This window comes from Bison bison, unplaced genomic scaffold (assembly GCF_000754665.1).
Source record: "Bison bison bison isolate TAMUID 2011002044 unplaced genomic scaffold, Bison_UMD1.0 scf7180017864171, whole genome shotgun sequence".
In the NCBI taxonomy this organism is placed as follows: domain Eukaryota; kingdom Metazoa; phylum Chordata; class Mammalia; order Artiodactyla; family Bovidae; genus Bison; species Bison bison.
The window spans coordinates 4,992,965-5,011,021 of NW_011494743.1; positions in this window are offsets into that span (position 1 = coordinate 4,992,965).

Here is an 18,057-nt window from a genome sequence, read left to right on the forward strand (position 1 = left end):
GGATGGACTGGTTGGATGTCCTTGCAGTCCAAGGGACTCTCAAGAGTCTTCTCCAACACCACAGTTCAAAAGCATCAATTCTTCAGTGCTCAGCTTTCTTCACAGTCCAACTCTCACATCCATACATGACCACTGGAAAAACCATAGCCTTGACTGGACAGACCTTTGTTGGCAAAGTAATGTCTCTGCTTTTTAATATACTATCTGGATTGGTCATAACTTTCCTTCCAAGGAGTAAGCATCTTTTAATTTCATGGCTCCAATCACCATCTGCAGTGATTTTGGAGCCCCCCAAAAATAAAGTCTGTCACTGTTTCCACTGTTTCCCCATCCATTTCCCATGAAATGATGGGACCAGATGCCATGATCTTCGTTTTCTGAATGTTGAGCTTTAAGCCAACTTTTTCACTCTCCTCTTTCACTTTCATCAAGAGGCTTTTTAGTTGCTCTTCACTTTCTGCCATAAGGGTGGTGTCGACCAGCACCTGTGCCTGCATGTTAGAGGCTTCCTGCAGACTGCTGGACCTATTCTTCTTATGTGCCTGGGCATCTGAAAGTGCCAGGGGATTTAAGCTCTTCTGCAAGCATCCCTTGACTGGTAGTGTGGGTTGTGTAAATTCTGCAGTTCTCTTATCCATAACTTGTGACCTATACTGTCCCAGAACTCTCCTGGAGGACTGTGGGGCTTTATCTGATATCACACCATTGCTTGGCCATCTTTTCTTCTTACCCGCAACTTCAATACCGGTCTTTCCTGGGGATATTTTCTAATAATTTGTAAGTCACTTTGACACAAATCTTCATCTCAGGATCTTTTGTGGGAAATTCAACCTATAAGACCATGACACAGTTTGAAATGTATAATCCTACTGCACTCTAAAGTATGTATTCTTTAGAATGCTGATTTGATTGCTCTAACAGGAGCCCCAGGTGACTTTCAGAACATGGATAGAGGTTTCTTTCTGCTCGTGAAACAATGTGGGCAAGACCATGATATTGAGGATTGGGATCCTATATTTTTCCTGCGTTCCTCAGGTATGGCCTCCATCTCCATGGCTTCCCACTACATCCAGGTAGGGTGACAGGGAAGAGAAGGCATGTCTTAGAAGTTGTGCCCATCATTTATGTTCACAGCCCATTGGCTGGAACCTAGTGGCCAGAGCTTATTTAACTGGAATGGAGGCTGGCTGGGGAGCTGTATGTTCAGTTTGTAACTGAACATGCTGTGCTCCCCGATTGTGAGGGAGAAGGGAGACCATGTCTTGGGATAGCTAGGACCCTCTGCCATGGATAGGCTTATGTGTTATCCATAGTCCGTAGAGAGAGAAAAGGAACACCTGACCAGGTCATGTTCTCTGTTCTGTTCTAGCTTATTCTCCTTTGCCCTCATCCCCATGGCAAACGATGAGTCCCCAGAGTGGCAAATGATGAGTTCAGCTGTGGAATAGTTGATTGTCATGTAAGTAGACCCTTTCCAGAAATCTAGACGATTCACTTGAGGTTATTCACAATGTACTTATTTATTGGCTGCCCCAGGTCTTAGGTTCAATGCAGGAGACCTGGGTTTGATTCTTGGGTTGGGAAGATCCCCCTGGAGAAGGGCATGGCAACCCACTTCAGTATTCTTGCCTGGAGAACTCCATGGACAGAGGAGCCTGGTGGGCTACAGTTCAGGGAGTTGCAAAGAGTGAGACACTGCACTGCTAGGTCTTAGCTGTGGTACACAGGATCTTTCATTGTGAGATGCAGATTCCTAGTTGTGGCATGTGGAATCTAGTTTCCTGAGCAGGGATTGAACCCAGGCCCCCTGCATTGGGAGCGTGGTGTCTTAGTCACTGGACCACCAGGGAGTTCTCTGTTACTCACTTTAAAGTATAACATGTACTGTCTATGCTGAAATCTCAGAGCTTTGGGTACAATGGTCGTAGGTGGGATAACCCAGAAGCAGTGACTTTTTTAGTGAGCTCCCAGGAGAGGTCAGTAAGGGAGTGGGAAACAGCTGACAAACAAGGAGAAGCAGACCAGAAAGGGGCAAGTTCAGGCGGAGTCATAGCCTTGACCTGATCCCACAGAGGACCTCTGGAGCCTTAATTCTGCAGGAGGCGAGAGAGCCGAGCCTCTGTATTCTTACATTAGTTCTGTATGGACTGATGGTTGCTTCAGTGGACAAACTGCCAGTGTGTGTAAACAAAATTGCCCTCATAGCCCCAGCACAGTCTTTCCAAGAGAGCTCTGTGTACAGCGCTCTGGGTACAGGTATGAGAGAGGGAGAGCTACAGCAGTCTGCTACAGATGAGGTTGACTAGTGAGCCAACTAGTTGGTAGGAAGTCCTACAGAAACTGCTCTTATGGGAACACCTCCCTGGGAGAGGTGGCCTTCCAGCTCCATAAGGATGGGGCTCAAGCTTGGTGGCAGCTCCTCGATAGTCATTTTAACTCCAGATCAGGGTCTTCCCTCTGGACTCCCCTTGCTCATTTGGGAGGCAGGAGTAAGTTGGCATGGATACTTGAAAACCAGAGCCCTGCACATTATAGGGAATGGCTGACGTCATTCTCTACCCATAGGGATGAGGCAAATGTCATGTCATTGGGGCTTGCAACCCAGGCAGATCCCATCAAATGAAGCGGGTGGTTGATACAGCCTAAGTGATTCTCCCGTGTGGCTGTTTCTAGGTACATCTTTTAAAATAAGTTGTGCTTAAATTAGCAACGCTTTACTTTTAATATTCCTCTCTCGAAGTAGCAAGCATAGTTTCAATCAGGAGCCTGATTAATATGCAAAAAATGATTTGTTTTGATTTCAGTCTAGTGGGCTTTTTTTTTTTCTTCACCAGGCAACTTCTTTATCAAATTCCTCTGCTTTTAAAGGATGAGAAGAAATGTATGTCCTTAAAGTCAGAGGGCATGGTTTCCTTGAAATTGGAAATAGAAGGCTCTCTGGAGGCTGGTCTGAAATCTTAACAGCATAACTTTGCCAACAGCAAAACATCTCTTCATAATTTTATGACTACCTTCAGGTATCAGCTCCATGATGATGTCATGCAAAACCTTGTTGGATTTTGCAAAAAAACTACAGCCGTTGGAAGTTGCAATTGACATCGTTGTTCCATCAAAGTGTATTATATTTTGTTGCTTATTGTATGACCTTGGGCAAGTTACTTAAATCTCTGTTTATTATCCTTAAAGTGAAGATAACGCCTACCTGTTGGGATTTTGTGCAATGTAAGTTTATAATCCTTTATCCAAAAACTTGATGAATTTCCGAATTCATAATTTTTTGGATTTTTTTAGGAAGGCAATTCAGCATGTGGATCATATTACTTAACACTCCCAGTGGAGCCTTGGGAAGCACCCTGTCATCAAACACATTAATATTTCTCCAGCCAAACCCATGAATATTCATATAGAGTAGCATAAAGACTAAAAATAGCCTCTCATTAGTCCAGGGCAAGGTTTGTAACCAAGTGAGTTATAAACAGATCTCTCTCTTTCCAGAGCCCTTTGGACTGGGGGCTTGGCAATCGGAGGCTGTGGTCCTGTGATGAGACAGTCTCTGTGTCTATCTACTGATTTCAGTTGGCTCCAATAATGACTCAGTGTGGTGGAGTGATGCACGTGGAAAGGTCTGTTCCCAGGGTGGTTCGGTTTCCCTCCCTGCTTGTGATGTGAGTGGGCTCTTGTGAATTTTCCTTTCTTCTTTGACATTTTAAATCCTAATTTGCTTCTCCCAGGGATCTGATTTCAGGCACAACTGTTTTGACGCAAATAGGCTTGACCAAAGGTTCTAGAGTGGGAAAAACGATAATGTCATTACTTAATTGGTACCTCATTAAGAAACCGAATTGTCTAAAAGTTGGTAGGAAGTCCAAAGAAATTCCCCAGGTGGCAAGTTTCAGGATGTTCAGAAGGAAACACACAGCAAGAATTTGTCGGTGTACACAAAAGGCTGAAAGCCCATGGCAGATCCTCAAAACTGCCATGGTACTGTCTCTGCTCTCCCACCCTCAGCAAGCCCTGCTTAACTGTGCCATGACTATGTTTAATTTTTACTTACTATGTCAAAGCATATAATATATAATACTTATGATAATAAACATAAGATAAATCTTCTACAGAATTTATTTTCAGGGCTTTCCTGGTAGTCCATTGATTGGGCTCCACACTCCCAATGCAAGGTGTACAGGTTTGATCCCTGATCAGGGAACTGGGATCCCACAGACTGCATCAGATCAGTTCAGTTCAGTCGCTCAGTCGTGTCCGACTCTTTGCGACCCCATGAATCGCAGCACGCCAGGCCTCCCTGTCCATCACCAACTGCCGGAGTTCACTCAGACTCATGTCCATCGAGTCAGTGATGCCATCCAGCCATCTCATCCTCTGTCGTCCCCTTCTCCTCCTGCCTCCAATCCCTCCCAGCACCAGTCTTTCCAATGAGTCAACTCTTCACATGAGGTGGCCAAAGTACTGGAGTTTCAGCTTTAGCATCATTCCTTCCAAAGAAATCCCAAGGCTGATCTCCTTCAGAATGGACTGGTTGGATCTCCTTGCAGTCCAAGGGACTCTCAAGAGTCTTCTCCATGGTGTGGTCTAAAAAAAGAATTTAATTTTCACCATATATACACCTGGAATTTGCTTGTGAAAACTTAAATTGGGATAAAATTTTGCCAAAGGGATATTAAATCAGTGGGCTTCACCACTTTGGTGGTGTATTCTTCCTTTACTACTTTTGTATTTGTCTGAGGAGAAATATTAAAGTTTGCATTTAATGAGCAGTTATTATATGCTAGGGGCTATTACTAGAACCTGTTAATACATTTACAGCTCACAAGGTCTTGTCCAAGTCCCTCAGGGCCAGGTGCATTTTTGAGTTTAGAAAGTGCAAAATGTGTAGGTGTTCACTCTACCATTATACCCCCAGGGCGGGTTGGGCAGGGTTGTGGTGGGGGAGGGTTGTGGCACTGTCCACCAGATCACACACAGTGATATTTCAACAGGAAAATGTGTGACGATTCCCGCTAGCTGCAATGTAAGTTTCCCTCTAAATGGTTTTTGTTAAAACTCCAGTTTTCAGAGCATTTGGAATTTTGAAATTGCATACGTGGGCTGGTCACCTCGTGTTCTGTCGCTCAATCCTCACGATGACCCCATGAAATAGGAAGTGTTATCTTGTGTAGAGAAGAATCAACCTTTCCCACCAAGTGGTCTGGGCTCTGCCTTGGCTCACAGAAGCTGGTCTCTCAGGCCCGAAATGTCCTGTCTGCAAGAGTGTCTTTGTTTGCCTGGAGGCTCTGGCTACCAGATAGTCTAACAGTGTGATTTAATCTTTTTGACATGTACGCACTGCTGTATGTGTTTAGTTTTGGCTACTCCGAGTCTCCATTGCCGCACACTGGCTTTCTCTAGTTGTGGAGAGCAGGGGCTCCTTTTTCAGTTGTGGTGCTCGGGCTTCTCATTGCAGTGGCTTCCCTTGTTGCAGAGCATAGGCTCTAGATATGTGAGCTTCAGTGGTTGCAACATTGTAGGCTCAGTAGTTGGCGCTCGTGGGTTCTAGAATGTGGGCTCAGTAGTTGTGGCACTTGGGCTTAGCTGCTCCATGGCATGTGGAATCTTCCCAGACCAGAGATCGCACCCATGTCCCCTGCACTGGCAGGCAGATTCTTATCCTCTGCACCACCAGGAAAGTCCCTAACAGTGTGACTTATGATGAAGGCTTTGGGCTATGCATTATGAGTTCTGATTTCTAGAGGAACTGGAGACTAAAGGTATTGGACTCTTGGGAGGGGCTGGGGACTACAGATCAGCCACCTGGGCAACAGTGATCAGCTCCAAACATTGCCTTGGACACCAAAGCCTTGGGTGACCTTCCCTGGCTGGCAGTGCTCCGCATGCATCCTTACACGTTGTGGGTGCAAAGAGGTGCTAGCATCCAGGAGTCCATGAAAAGACACTCAGAAGCTCCACAATTAGACTCCCTTCCAGACTCTGCCCTCAGTCTCTTCCTTGGGCTAATTTTAACCTGTATCTTTTCCCTGTAATAAACTGGGAGTATAATAGTTTTCAGTGAGTTCTAAGAATTCTCTCAACGAATTATCGAACTTGTGGGTGGTTTTATGAACTCTTCCAACTGATATCAGAAGTGAAGGAGGTCTCTTTTTAAGATTTTTTTGTTTTTAATGTGGATCGTTTTTTGAAAGGCTTTTATTGAACTTGTTATAGTATTGCTTCTGTTCTGGTTTTTTGGCCATGGGACATATGAGACTTCGTTCCCCAACCAGGGGTGGAACCCACACTGCCTGGGTTGGAAAGGGGAATCTTAACCATTGGACCACCAGGGAAATCCTGAGGGAGGTCTTGTATGAAGACTTCTTCCCTCAAACTTTACTGCTAGTTAAACACATTTCATCCCCATTTTCTCTATGAACTAACCAAGGCAAAGAAGATAACTTACTTTTAGGCCACAAGACTTGTAAATAGAGGAGCTAATTCAAACCCACTTTTGACAGAATTTGCAATCCTTGTCCAGCGTTTGTTCTGGACTCAGTTCATGCACTACTCCTGACCCACTGGGCCTTGCCCCCGCTTCCACCACTGGCCATGGTAGCTCTCCTTGCACAAGTGTCCCACTGTGGTCGAGGACAGCTTTGGCTGTGGAGCTAGATAAGCTTCCCTATGAAAGGGGGTTTAGGTTCGCTAGTGCAAAAGTAACTCTGATTCTGAAACCAAGTTATAATTCTTTATGGTTGCATCATGATTTGTATTTTTGTAAAACGTTTTGCATTTATAGTTTCATTTCTTGTTCACACCACTCTAAAACGGGCAGACAGCAGAGCAGAGACAATATGAATATTGGAGCCTGATATATATAAAGCCATTCGCCAGATGAGTAATGCAGTGTGTTGCTCAGCCTCTCTGAGCCTCAGTCTCCTTGGCTATAAAGTGGGGGTATTGATGGTGTGTCTCTTAGAGGGATGGGTATGAACTTAGGGATGTGTGCGAGTCACCTGACACATCACAGATAACCACTAAGTGATGAGGTGTTTTACAGATGAGAAGAGAGTAAGAAATGTTAGGTAGCTTCCCAAGGTCACCACCTCTATGAGGCAGGACCTAGGCTTTGATTCAAGCCCCATAGACTTACAAAAGATAGGGGTAGAAAAGGGCCTTAAAGATCCTCGCAGCATGAGATTTTCAAACTTTTATTTTTAAGCTTCAGAGAAAATCCTGGAAAACCGTCAAAGGGGAATCAGATAATGGTTGGATTACTCTTAATTCAGGTGGGCCTGGTTTCCTCTTCTCTCCCTAATTGCTAGTAACCCCTGATGGGGTTGTGGTACCTTAGGGTTCCTCAGAATACTGCTTGAAAATCTCGGGTCTGGTCCCACCTGGGCTTTACATATGAGGTTGCTGAGGCTCAGAGAGGTCAGCTTACTTGCCCACGGTCACAAGGATGTTCTCTGGCAGGGGTGGGACTTCAGCCTTGTTGACAGAACCAAGCTTAGTGTCCTTCTCCTCTACCTCGTCACCTCTGGGAGGGAGAGACATCTGACGCCAGTGAGAGCGTGCCTTCTGATGATGCCAACAGGTGTGTTGCTCTCCAGCCCAGGAAGTGTTCTGTGGGTCCTCGGCCCCACCGACCTTCTCCAGTGCCCTCTTCCCAGTCTGGCCTGTGAAGGGTGAACGTGTGGAGCTGCATCTTGCCAACTGGGTTCCTGTCCGTCTTTCCTGATGCAAACCATTTGCAGGAGGCTAGACAGCAGGAAGCATAGAAACCACTGTGCTCCTGGTTCTGGAGCTGTGAATGGCTGAGGGTGACTTGGCAGATTTTAGTAGCATTCGTGTTTCTAGGAGCAGCACCCTTGAAATCTACCTGTTTGTGTAGTCTGATGGCAGGCTCATCATTTCCCCCTGTGGCATTTTTTAAAAATGTGCTTTACTAAAAAATGTGGCATAAGTCACATAATATAAAATGTATTATTTTCACCATATTTAACTGTGTGGCACTAAGTACATTCATCGGCTTCCCAGATAGCTCAGTGGTAAAGAATCCACCTGCCATGGCAGGAGACGCAGATTCGATCCCTGGGTTGGGAAGACCTCCTGGAGGAGGGCATGGCAACCCACTCCAGTATTCTTGCCTGGAGAATCCCATGGACAGAGGAGCCCAGCAGGCTGCAGTCCATGGGGTCACAAAGAGCCAGAAACGACTGAGCAACTAACCACAACTCTCACCGTCATCTATCTCCCAAACTTTTCACCTTCCTAAACTGGAGCTCTGTCCGTATTAAACACCAAACCCCTATTCCTCGTCTCCATTCCAGCCACCAGCATCTACCAGTGTTCTTTCTGACTATGAATTTGACTATTCAGGTACCTCATATAAGTGGAATCAAACAATATTTGTCTGCACCTACTCTTGCCTGGAAAACCCCATGGACGGAGGAGCCTGGTGGGCTGCAGTCCATGGGGTCACTAAGAGTCGGACACTCTGAAGCGATTTAGCAGCAGCAGTGTATATTGGAATGCATTTTAAAGGTTGAGTTTATATATGTCCTACACACAGACTGTACCTTCTTCCCCCTCTGCCCCGTGCTTTACAATAGATTCTCATTAGTTATCTGTTTAATACATAATAGTGTGTATATGTAAATCCTAGTCTCCCAATTCATCCCCCGTCTTCCCCACTTGGTGTCCATACATTTGTTCTCTATGTGTCTGTCTCTATTTCTGTTTTGCAAATAGGTTCATCGGTACAGTTTTTCTAGATTCCACATATATGTGTTAATGTACGATACTTGTTTTCTCTTTCTGACTTCATTTTGTATGACAGTCTCTAGGTCTACCTACGTCTCTGCAAGTGGCACACTTTCATTCTTTTTATGGCTGAGTAATATTCCATCGTCTATATGTACCACATCTTCTTTATCCATTCCTATGTTGATGACCATTTAGACTGCTTCCTTGTCCTGGCTAGTGTAAATAGTGCTTCAGTGAATATTGGGGTGCATGTGTCATTTTGAATTATGGTTTTCTCAGAGTATATGCCCAGTAGTGGGATTGCTGGGTCATATGATAATTCTATTTTTAGTTTTTTAAGGACTCTCTATAGTGATCTCCATAGTGGCTTTATCAATTTACATTCCCACTAACAGTGTAAGAAGGTTCCCTTTTCTCCACACCTTCTCCAGCGTTTATTGTTTGTAGATTTTTTTGATGATCGGCATTCTGACTGGTGTGAGTTGATATTACATTGTAGTTTTGATTTGCAGTTTTCTAATAATTTGTGACATTGAGCATCTTTTCATGTGCCTCTTGGCTATCTGTATGTTCTCTTTGGAGGAAAGTCTGTGTAGGTCTTCCACTCATCTCTTTTATTGGGTTGTTTGTTGTTTTGATATTGAGCTGCATGAGCAGTTTGTTTATTTTGGAGAGTAATCCTTTGTCAGTTGCTTAATTTGCAAATATCTTCTCCCATCTGAGGGTTGTCTTTTTGTCTTGTTTATGGTTTCCTTTGCTATACAAAAGCTTTTAAGTTTCATTGGGTCTCATTTGTTTATTTTTGTTTTTATTTTCATTACTCTAGGAGACAGGTCAAAAAAGATTGTGCTGTGTGTCAAGGAGTCTTCTGCTTCAATTTTCCTCTAAGAGTTTTATGGTGTCCAGCCTTCCAGTTAGGTCTTTAAGCCATTTTGGGTTTATTTTTGTGTGTAGTGTTAGGGAGTGTTCTAATTTCATTCTTTTACATGTAGCTGCCCAGTTTTCTCAGCACCACTTACTGAAGAGACTGTCTTTTCTCCATTGTGTATTCTTGCCTCTTTGTCATAGATTACTGTCATTACCATAGATGCCTGAGTTTATTTCTGGGCTTTCTCTCCTGTTCATATTATCTATATTTCTATTTTTGTGCCAGTATCACACTGTTTTGATGACTGTAGTTTGTAGTACAGTCTGAAGTCAGGCAGCCTGATTGCTCCAATTCCATTATTCTTTCTCAGGATTATTTAGCTATTTGGGCTCTTTTGTGTTTCCAGACAAATTGTAAAATTTTTTGTCTTAATTCTCTGAAAAATGCCATTGGTAATTTGATATGGATTGTATTGAATCTATAGATTGTTTTGGGGAGTGTAGTCATTCTGACAATATTGATTCATCTAGTCCAAGAACATTGTATATTTCTCCATCTGTTTGTATTGTGTTTGATTTCTTTTCTCAGTATCTTATAGTTTTCTGAGTACAAGTCTTTTGTTTGCTTAGGACAGTTTATTCCTAGGTATTTTATTATTTTTGTTGAAGTGATAAATAGGATTGTTTTCTTAATATCTCTTTCTTATCTTTTGTTGCTTGTGTATGGGAATGCAAGAGATTTCTATGCACTAATTTTCTATCCTGTAACTTCACCAAATTCTTTCATTAGCCCTAGTTTTCTGGTGGCAGAGTATCATGTCATCTGCAAACAGTTACAGTTTGACTTCTTCTCTTCAATTTGGATTCTTTTTCTTCTCTGACTGCTGTGGCTAGGACTTCCAAAACAATGTTGAATAAACGTGGCAGGAGTGGACATCCTTGTCTTGTTCTTGATCTCAGAGGAAATGCTTTCAGTTTTTTTCACCTTTGAGAATGATGTTTGCTGTGGGTTTGTCATATGTGACCTTTTTATGTTGAGGTAGGCTCCCTTTCTGCTCTCTTTCTGGAGAGATTTTATCATAAAAGCTGTTCATTTTGTCAAAAGCTTACTCTGCATCCATTGAAATTATCATATGAATGTTGTTCTTCAGTTTGTTAATATGGTGTATCAGTTCAGTTCAGTTGCTCAGTTGTGTCTGAGTCTTTGTGACCCCACAGGCTGCAGCACGCCAGGCTTCCCTGTCCATCACCAACTCCTGGAGCTTGCTCAAACTCATGTCCACTGCGTCAGTGATGCCATCCAACAATCTCATCCTCTGTTGTCCCCTTCTCCCGGCTTCAGTCTTTCCCAGCATCAGCGTCTTTTCCAATGAGTCAGTTCTTTGTATCAGGTGGCCAAAGTACTGGAACTTCAGCTTTAGCATCAGTCTTTCCAATGAATATTCAGGGTTGATTTCCTTAGGATTGACTGGTTTGATCTCCTTGCTGTCCAAGGGACTCTCAAGAGTCTTCTCCAACACTACAATTCAAAAGCCTCAATTTTCTGTGCTCAGCTTTCTTTATGGTCGAACTCTCACATAAATACATGACTACTGGAAAAACCATAGCTTGACTAGACGTACCTTTGTTGGCAAAGTAATGTCTCTGCTTTTTAATATGCTTTCTAGGTTTGTCATAGCTTTTCTTCCAAGGAGCAACCGTCTTTTAATTTCATGGCTGCAGTCACCATCTGCAGTGACTTTGGAGCCCAAGAAAATGAAGTCTGTCACTGTTTTGATTGTTTCCCCATCTATTTCCCATGAAGTGATGGAACTAGGTGCCATGATCTTAGCTTTTTGAATATTGAGTTTTAAGCTGGTTTTTTCTCTCTCCTCTTTCACTTTCATCAAGGGGCTCTTTAGTTTCTCTTCACTTTCTGCCATAAGTGTGGTGTCATCTGCATGTTTGAGGTTATTGATATTTCTCCTGGCAGTCCTGATTCCAGCTTGTACTTCATCCAGTCTTGGATTTAACATGATGAACTCTGTATAGAAGTTAAATAAGCAGGGTGACAATATATAGCCTTGACGTATTCCTTTCCCAATTTGGAAACAGTCCGTTGTTCTATATTTGGTTCTAACTGTTGCTCTTTGACCTGCACACAGATTTCTCAAGAGCCAGGTAAGGTGGTCAGGTATTCCCATCTCTTGAAGAAGTTCCCACAGTTTGTTGTGATCCACATGGTCAAAGAGTTTAGCATAATCAATGAAGTAGATGTTTTTCTGGAACTCTCTTGCTTTTTCGATGATCCAGTGGATGTTGGTAATTTAATCTCTGGTTCCTCTGCCTTTTCTAAATCCAGCTTGAATATCTAGAAGTTCTTGGTTCACATACTGTTGAAGCCTGGCTTGGAGAATTTTGAGCATTACTTTACTAGAGTGTGAGATGAGAGCAATTGTGCAGTAGTTTGAACATTCTTTGGCATTGCCTTTCTTTGGGATTGGAATGAAAACTGGTCTTTTCTAGTCCTGTGGCCACTGCTGAGTTTTCCAGATTTGCTGGCATATTGGGTGCAGCATTTTCACAGCATCACCTTTTAGGATTTGAAATAGCTCAGCTGGAATTTCATCACCTCCCCTAGCTTTGTTCGTAGTGATGCTTTCTAAGGCCCACTTGACTTCGCATTCTAGGATGTCTGGCTCTAGGTGAGTGATTTCATCATTGTGGTTATCTGGTGTAAAGTTAGGTTGTTTATTTGAGATTTTTATTGTTTCTTTTTAAAAAAATTATTTATTTGTCTGGCTACTCTGGGTCTTAGTTGTGGTACGTGGTATCTTTAGTTGTGGCATGTGGGATCTAGTTCCCTGGCCAGGAATCGAACCTGAGCCCCTTGCATTAGGAGGGTGAAGTCTTAGCCACTGGACCACCAGGGAAGTCCTTTTCTTGTTTCCTGAGGTGGGATTGTATTGCTGTAACCTTCCCTCTCAGAACTGCTTTTGCTGCATCCCATAGGTTTCGGATCATCGTGTTTTCATTGTCATTTGTTTCTGTGTACTTTTTGATTTCCTCTTTGATTTCTTCAGTGTTCTCTTGGTTATTTAGTAGCCAGTTTAGCTTCCATGTGTTTGTGTGTTTTACTACTTTTTTTTTTTTTTAACTATAATTGATTTCTAATCTCATAGTGCTGTGGTTGGAAAAGATGCTTTACAATTTCAGTTTTCTTAAATTTACTGAGACTTGATTTGTGAACCAAGATGTGATCTGTCCTGGAGAATGTTCTGTGTACACTTGAGGGGAAAGCATATTGTGCTTTTGGATGCAATGTCCTATAAATATCAAGTAAGTCTATCTCATCTAGTATGTTCAGAGAAGGCAATGGCACCCCACTCCAGTACTCTTGCCTGGAAAATCCCATGGACAGAGGAGCCTGGAAGGCTGCAGTCCATGGGGTCCCTGAGGGTAGGATATGACTGAGTGACTTCACTTTCACTTTTCACTTTCATGCATTGGAGAAGGAAATGGCAACCCACTCCAGTGTTCTTGCCTGGAGAATCCCGGGACAGGGGAGCCTGGTGGGCTGCGGTCTATGGGGTCGCACAGAGTTGGACACGACTGAAGTGACTTAGCAGCAGCAGCAGCAGCAGCATCTAGTATGTCATTTAAAACTGTGTTCCTTATTACATTTCTGTGTGGATGATCTGTCCATTAGTGTAAGCTGGGTGTTAAAGTCCCCCACTATTATTGTGTTATTGTTGATTTCCCCTTTGATGGCTGTTAGCATTTGGCTTATGTATTGAGGTGCTTCTATGTTGGGTGCATAAATATTTATAGTTGTTATATCTTCTTGGACTGATCCTTTGATCATTATGTAGTGTCCTTCCTTGTCTCTTGCAATAGTCTTTAAAGTCTATTTTTCTTATATGAATATTGGTACTCCAGCTTTCTTTTGATTTCCATTTGCATCTTTTTCTACCCCTCACTTTCAGACTATATGTGTCCCTGGGTCTGAAGTGGGTCTCTTGTAAACAGCATATATTCGGGTCTTGTTTTTGTGTTAATTCAGCCAATCTATGTCTTTTGTTGGAGCATTTAATCCACTTACATTTAAGGTAATTATCAATATATATGTTCCTATTACCTTTTTCTTTTTTTGGATTTGTTTCTGTATGTCTATTTTTTTCCCTCCTGTGTTTCCCACCTAGATAAGTTCCTTTAGCATTTGTTGTAAAGGTGGTTTGGTGGTGCTGAATTCTCTTAGCTTTTGCTTGTCTGTAAAGCTTTCAATTTCTCTGTTGAATCAGGATATAATTGACTGGGTAGAGTAATCTTGGCTTTAGGTGCTTCCTCTTAATCCCTTTAAATGTACCCTGCCACTCTCTTCTGGCCTTCAGAGTTTCTGCTAAACACACACACACACACACACACACACACACACAACTCAACTGATAACCTTATGGGAATTCCCTTGCATATGTTTTGTTGTTTTTCCATTGCTGCTTTTAATATTTTTTCTTTGAATTTAATTTTTCTCAGTTTGAATGATGTGTGTCTTGGTATATTCCTCCTTGAGTTTATTCTGTATTGGACCCTCTCTGCTTCCTGGGCTTGGGTGACTATTTCTTTTCCCATGTTAGGGAAGTTTTCAACTATAATCTCTTTAAATATTTTTTCAGACACTTTCTGTTTCTTTTCTTCTTCTGGGCCCCCTATAATTTGCATGTTGTTGCATTTAATGTTGTCCCAGAGGTCTGTGAGACTGTCTTTTTTCTTTGTTCTGTTCCTCTGCAGTTATTTTCACCATTCTGTGTTACAGGTCACTTTTTCATTCTTCTGCCTCAGTTATTCTGTTATTTATTCCTTCTAGTGTATATTTAATTTTAGTTATTTTTCACTCTTTGTTCACTGTTTGTTCTTTAGTTCTTCTACGTCCTTGTTAAACATTTATTTTCTTTAATCCATGCCTCTGTTGTATTTCCAAGATTTTGGGTCCTCTTTAATATCATTACTCTGAGTTCATTTTCATATAGATTGCCTATTTCCTCTTTATTTCTTTGGTCTTGTAGGTTTTTACCTTGCTTCTTCATCTGGAACATATTTCTCTGTTGTCTTACTTTTGTTGATGAGCTGGGCTATGTTCCTGTCTTGCTGGTTGTTTTGCCTGAGGCATCTAGTGCAGGAGCTTTAAGGAAGTTGGGTCTTGGTGCTAAGATAAGGACCTCTGGGATAGCTCACACTTATTAACATTTCCTGAGGACTGAAGTTCTCTATTAGTCCAGCAGCTTGGATTCAGTGCTCCTGCTACAGGGGCTCAGGCCCAAACCCCAGCCTATGAGATGTGAACTCTGTGTCGTCCTACTCTGCCACCTTGGCCCCACCCCTCCCTCCCATGGCATTTTTTAAAGTACCAGCTACTTCCCCTGGCTAGGCAGGACCAAGGGAATATGCTGTACTCTTTAATGGCTAACCATTCAGGGAGGAAGAACACAGATATTGATAAATTTTGTTTCTGCATCACCTCTCCCTTGGACTACTTCTGATTTCAGCACCACAGTGGTGGACAGTTCCAAATCAACTGATGGTGTCCTGCAAACTGTCACTTCAGTTACTCCTAGAAGCAAATGCTAAAGAAGAGTTAGATGAGCAAGAGATTTACTAGGGGAGATGTCTGTGAAGGCTGAAGGGGCTGGGGGTGATGGTAGGGGAAGTGAAAGTAGGCAGGGAGAACCTCAGACCACAGTATAGTTCCGAGACAGTCTTGGCTAGGCCATTGGGTCGTCTGTGAACAGACGCCCTTTAGAGGAGTCCTTCAGTGGGCAGGAATGGCCTGAGTCTAGTGCCCCTGTTGTGTTCTTGTTTGATGGGGACAACCAGAGAAAGTGTGACCTTGGGGTGAATGCTGAGGCAGATTCAAGGGTACAGCATCAGGAGATACCTTGTAGCAGGTTCTGCTGAAGGTGATTTAAGTGGCAAACCTCCATGGCTGTTATGAGTGGTCCCTATAACTTCTCTCTAATTTTCTGCCTCATAGCTTTCTCCAAAGGTGATAAAGATCCCTGGACTTTTACACACACTTAGCTCAGTTATGCAAGGGGAGAGGGGGACCTATGAAGAGTGTGTAGCTTCTTGTCTGGGGAAGATTCTATATGGTTCCTCTGATGGTCCCCAACAGGACTGAGACTCATTGCCTACAATACTAATTAGTTCATTAATCCACGCTTTGCTGTAATTTTTTTTCCCTATTCCCACAACTTCCCTTCTGCTTCATGAAACCACTCTACAAAGAAACCACCCTCATACAAGCCCTTAGATGAGATTCTACTGAGAGTAACACGTCTGAGAAGCTGAGCATTCCTGGGGATCAGTGGCACTGCTTCAGAGTGAGAACTCCCTAAAGGGGGTGACATTCCAGGGTACAGGGCTGAAGTTCCCTCCAGGGTGAAACTCAGGTGGTGCCAGACATGTTTTTATAAGGGAGGCTGGGTTTCCCAACACACTCTGTTTTAAAGTGTCTCATCTTTTTAAACCATGAGATGGCTCTCATCCACTTCCCCATGTCCCTGGTCACATAGTGTTTAGCCTCTTGACCTTGCTTATGCTGACAGTGTTCCCCAACTATTGTTTAAAAAAAAAAAAAAAGATTTATTTATTTGGCTGCCTTAGTTGTGGCACTTGGGGTCTTTTGTTACAGCTCAAGGGCTCTTCATTGAGGCATTCGGCCTTCCTAGCTGTGACATGGGCTCCAGAGAGCATGGGCTCAGTAGTTGTGATGTTCACAGGGTTAGTTGCCCCACGGCATGTAGGATCTTAGTTCCTGACCAGGAATCAAACCTGTGTCCCCTGCACTGGAAAGTGGATTCTTAACCACTGGACTACCAGGAAGTCTACTGTTTCCCAACTTTTTAAAACCCAGGTTGCTTATTGGTAACCATCAAACTTCTCAGGATCTGCTACCTGTCCCAAGAGAATATTACATGAGACTCACCAGCTTGGAGATCACTGCTGTTTGTTGTAAATGGCAGATGGTGAGATTTCCCTGAACTTGTCTTTCTATACTGGTATTCTCAAAAAGCAGGACACTCCAGCCCCATGTAGAATTATATTAAAATATTTTCATACCAGTTTCCTTTCCCTGGAGATCACCCTGCCATTTTCATAATCTTGAGATTTGTTACATTAGAAATACTGTGATGAGAGTGGGTTTTCTCTCTTTCCCTTCCTTCTTCCTTTCCCTGAGTCTCACTGCAGATAGGAGGTAGTAATAGATAAGAGAGTAAAGAAGCAGAAAATTCTATTAACCTAAGAATCTGTAACTCCCTTTGCTGGTGTCCACAATCCCTTGCCCTTATCATCCCACCATCAGACTTTTCCAGCTGCTCACACCTGCATTTTGTTGCCTGAGGACTTGTTCTGACAGCAGAGGACATTTTTCCTAACCATGGGCAGGCCCAACGCCCTAGGGAATTAACAGGGAATTAACTAATGAATACCTAGCTGTTTTATTGTTTATTTTTTAAATTTAAAATTTTAAAATTGGAATTTAATTGCTTTACAATGTTGTTAGTTTCTGCTGTACAACAAAGTGAATCAGCCTATGTATACGTATATCCCCTCCCTCTTCAGCCTCCCTCCCCACCCACCGCCCACACCAGGCCATTACAGAGCACTGAGCTGAGCTCCTTGTGCTATACAGCGGCTCCCCACTAGCTGTCTGTTTCACGCAAGGCAGTGGGCACATGTCAATGCTAACCTCCCAGTTTGTCCCACCTTCCCCTCCCCATCCCATGTCCGCATGTCTGTACTCTATACCTGTGTCTCTAGTCCTGCCCTGAGAATAGGTTCATTTGTAACATTTTTCTAGATTCCACGTATATGCATTAATATGCAATATTTGTTTTTCTCTTTCTGACTTAATTCACTCTGTATGACAGAGTCTAGGTCCATCCACCTCTCTCCAAATGACCATATGTCATTCTTTTAGTTCATTTCATGTCCTACTCTTTGCAGCCTCATGGACCACAGCATGCCAGGCTCCCTGTCCATCACCAACTCTCGGAGTTTTCCCAAACTCATGTCCATTGTGTCGGTGATGACATCCAACCATCTCATCATCTGTCGTCCCCTTCTCCTCCCGTCTTCAATCTTTCCCAGCATCAAGCAAGTTGACTCTCTTCCAGTGAGTCAGTTCTCCCCATCAGGTGGCCAAAGTATTGGAACTTCAGCTTCAGAATCAGTCCTTCCAATGAATATTCAGGACTGACTCCCTTTAGGATGGACTGGTTGGAACTCCTTGCAGTCCAAGGGACCCTCAAGAGTCTTCTCCAACACCACAGTTCAAAATCATCAATTCTTCAGTGCTCAGCTTTCTTCACAGTCCAACTCTTACATCCATACATGACTACTGGAAAAACCATAGCCTTGACTAGATGGACCTTTGTTGGCAAAATAATGTCTCTGCTT